General features: G+C 50.6%; 1 pseudogene; it reads left to right on the forward strand.

Annotated features, from left to right (window-relative positions):
- The first annotated feature begins 353 nt into the window (after positions 1-353).
- LOC111817701 lies at positions 354-2,653 on the forward strand (annotated as a pseudogene).
- The last annotated feature ends 1,184 nt before the right edge of the window (positions 2,654-3,837 follow it).

A 3,837-nucleotide genomic window follows, 5' to 3' on the forward strand; every position in this document is an offset into this window, starting at 1 on the left:
GGGGGAAGATTCTGTGCAGGGCCCCTGGCCACCGTGAGGACTTTGGCTTTTACCCCAAGAAATGGGAAGCCCTTGCAGGTGTGGACAAGACAGTGACAGGAACCGACTTGCATTTTAACACGATGGCTTGTTTCGTGTTACAGCTGGGGTTCTCAGTCCTGGCAGGTGTGTTCCGAGATAACAGTGACACCTGATTTATATAGCCTGAGAGACCTTGGGTCCTAACTTGCACCAGCCTCAGCCACCTCACCGGGCTGTGAGAGTCCAGGAGCCAGCTCTCCACCTGCATGTGCCCTGTGGACAGTGCTCGGCAATCGTGTTGAGTGGCAGAGTCCAGGGCTGGGCCCAGAGTCACGTGATACAAGTGCTGTTGGACTAGGTGAGTACCATCGAGAGGAGCCATCTCACCTCCGGAAAGGTCAAAGTGGAGACGTGGAAGGGAGAACCTTACTCTCAGGCTGGGAGTAGCCAGGGTGTGTTTGACTATGAGAAGATGGGGGTGCGGGGAGTTAAGGCTCGACTAGCACAACGTTTGCCAGCTAGGGTTTGAGAGGCAAGCTGGCGTCAGCTCTGTTCTTAACTCTGTGTTCCTGCCCCGCCCCAGGGCCCCAGGGACAGGGGAATCTCTTACACCAGGCACTTTCACTTCTAGGTTGCAGGTGATTTCGAAAGTGAGATAGAAATCCTCAACTGAATGATCTCCTGTATTAGGTTATCCCTGGACTACAGGGAGATGTGCGCTCGGGTCCTCGGTTATAAGTGCCTGACAGGGAATCCAAGGTGCGTGGCAGATATTTGTACCCATTCAGCTTCCCTCAGCAGTCAGATAAAAGGCCAGTGTAGATAGCTGGTAAAATGTCTCAGGTCCCTTGCTCTGTCCCCAGAAGTAGAGCTTTTTAAATGCCACTCAGGGTCCTACTAGGAATGTCCCAGGAACAGTACCCAGGCCTGAGAGTGCAGTCGAGTTTTGACAACAGGGGCCTGCCAAATGCCTTGCAGCATGCCGACCCGAGCCCCAGTGCTGCCGGTCCTCAGTGCTCTTGGGCAGTAAAGTCCCTTTTCAACCCACGGGAGCTGTCCTTCCAAGAGATAGGGGATCCTGGGTGGGGCAGGGACACAGACACAAGCAGGTAAGAAGGAGATACAGGTGGCTCTGGAGCTGGCCAAAGTCACCGAGAAAACCTTCCCAGCTTTTCCTCTGTCCCGTAAAGTTTTTATCTCTCTTCTTGGGCCCTCCAATATAAAATCCCCCCATATAAAATCCTCTTGAAGAGGACTGCTTTCTTGGCCTCTTTTTTAGTAGTGCCTAGGTCAGGATCCTGGACAGGAGACGATTTAGTGACTGCTTTAGTGACCAGGATGGTTTAGGTGTAGAAATAAAAATCAAGCCGCAAATCTTCAAGTGTCGTTCTGCATGGCCTGCACAGATGGGCCCTGACACCAGAGCCTTTATCTTCTTTTCCTTCTGCCCTGTAGCTGCCTGGTGGTACTTCCAGATAAGAGGAGCAAATGGAATCGTCGCCTAACTGCAGCACCTCTGGCTCGTTTGTCATGGGGTGTCCCTGTGCCAGGAATTGTTCTGTGTGAAGAACGCGGCAATCCGACAGATGGGTCAGCGTTGTGCAAAGTGTAGCTGCCCACTGACTTCTTGAAGCTGTCCGTGTTTGGAGACAGCTGCGGGAGGGAGCTCTCCCAGTGACAAATAGCCTAGCCATTCAGGATTTCAGTGTACACTGGGAAGACAATCTGAATGAACCTCTGGTTTAGCTACGGGATCTGGGACTGACCCTCAGGGAGGGAAATCCAAGTCCAGTTGAAAACAGCATTAGGCATGAAGGAGTTAACCAAGGGTGTAAGCTTTATCTTCTGTTCAATGGACTGTGGCTCGCTTATTAAAACCTCAGTAAATGATTGTTAGAGACCTGTCATCGATAGCTGCTGCTGGCCACTGCCTTCCCCAGCCTCCTCTGCAGGGAAGCACAGCATCCCCAGCCTGTCAACCTGTTGCGATCCGATCTGATCCATCAACATGAGTGATGCGGACTACAGCGCTGTCTATGACACGATCCAGAAGCAGGGGGTGTACGAAGTCCCAGACCTGGCAGTAGATGACAAAGTCCCTTTGTGTCATGATGTTTATGAAGACTTAAGGCCAGAATATGCTTTGTCCACTGCTGGGCTCCACAACCACGAATATGATTCGGTGCAGGTCTTTGCTGTTGGAGGTGAAGAGAAAGGCTGGGCCTCTTCCCAGCCAGAGGCAGGAGGCCACCTACTGCCTGATGAGCTGTGTGCTGAGCCCCAGGATGGGGACACCTCAGGGGATGAGTTACTGTCACCAGCCCAGGCCCTGGAGCCCCGCCTAGCACGGTCACAGGAAGGAAGCAGTGTGGGGCAGGAAGTACCACTGTCCCCCTTCACCATCCAGCACAGCCGGGCCTTCTTCAGCACATGGTCCCCTGCCTGCTGCTCTGGGGATGATGGCTTGGAAGAAAAAGAAACTGCTCCACTGAGCCCTGAGATCTTCCTATTTGTGAAGGTAAGGATGCTCCTGGGGGCATATGGCACATGCCGGCGGCACAACTGGTGTCTCCTGCTCTGAGGGCTAGGGATGGATCTGATCCATCCTCCCAGGACTTCTTGAAATGGCCAGAATCCAAAAGTACACTGCAAGTGATTTTAATCAATGGCTCTCAGGAATCATGGGTCGAACACATTTTTTAGATTTTGTGTGGGTAAGCGGAATATCACCGTGCAGACCCTCGCCTTGGGGACCAACCTCAGTGCATCTTCCTGCCTGGCCACTTCTTCTTCATGAACAGGATCGTTAGAAATGAAACAAAGGCTTAGGAGAAAGTCAGATCTTGGGGCAGGAGCTGGGATTTCCTCCTGGGGGTGTTTGAGGTCACAGATACTTCAGGTATGTGGTCAGTGAAGGCCATCTCTGTTACCGAGCCTGCCCTTCCGTGCCCAGTGGGACTAAACCTAAAAGAAGTAAAATGGTTTTAGTAGTATTAAAATACAAGCTGTGTGTTAATATTTAATGTCTGTAATACCAAAACAAAGAACTTTGGTGCTTTTGGCATTTGTACTGCTCCTGTCATAAAGATTATCATGAGGCATGTTATCGAAATGAGATTCAGGGCTAAGCAAATCACCCTTTGCAGTTGGCTTGGCAGATTCTTTATCTCCAAAACCCCTGAGCATACAATATTCATTTTTACCTAACTTCTTTCTTGTGAAGAGAAAATTAGTAGATGCTTCAATTTCTCACCAATAAAAATGATTATTTCATGAATGGACAAAAACTTCACACCATCCTTGTTTATCCTCTTTCAGACCTCCAATAATATTTCCAATGAAATATCCTTTACTTACTCATTGAGGACATTAATATAATCTACTGTGTACTTTATGCGCTAATTGTGTCTTCCTCATTCTACTGAAAGGTCTCATGGTGCTGGCTTTTCCTTGGCTTGTCCTGACAAGGCTTGCCCAGCCGGCACTGTGCCAAGCTTTGGGGGAGGGAGGGTTAAGATGCAGCACTTGCCCTCGACAAGCCATGGGGGAGGGAGGGTTAAGATGCAGTGCTTGCCCTCGAGAAACCAACTATGTAGTATAGAAGGAAGATGAGCCCATAAGAACTCGTAAGAAATGTAGGAGATGGAACCAAAGCGCAGGTGCGTGCCATGGGGCTGGAGGAGCGAGGCCAGGTGTGCAGAGGAACAAGGGAAGGCTCCCGGGGGGACAGCTCCTGAGTGGTGCACACTTCCTTCCGGTCTCCACATGCATATCACCAATGTGTCCTCAAAGGGTGAAGGCTAGGTATCCTATGCA

This window comes from Octodon degus, unplaced genomic scaffold (genome assembly GCF_000260255.1).
Source record: "Octodon degus isolate 3935 unplaced genomic scaffold, OctDeg1.0 scaffold00005, whole genome shotgun sequence".
In the NCBI taxonomy this organism is placed as follows: Eukaryota; Metazoa; Chordata; class Mammalia; order Rodentia; family Octodontidae; genus Octodon; species Octodon degus.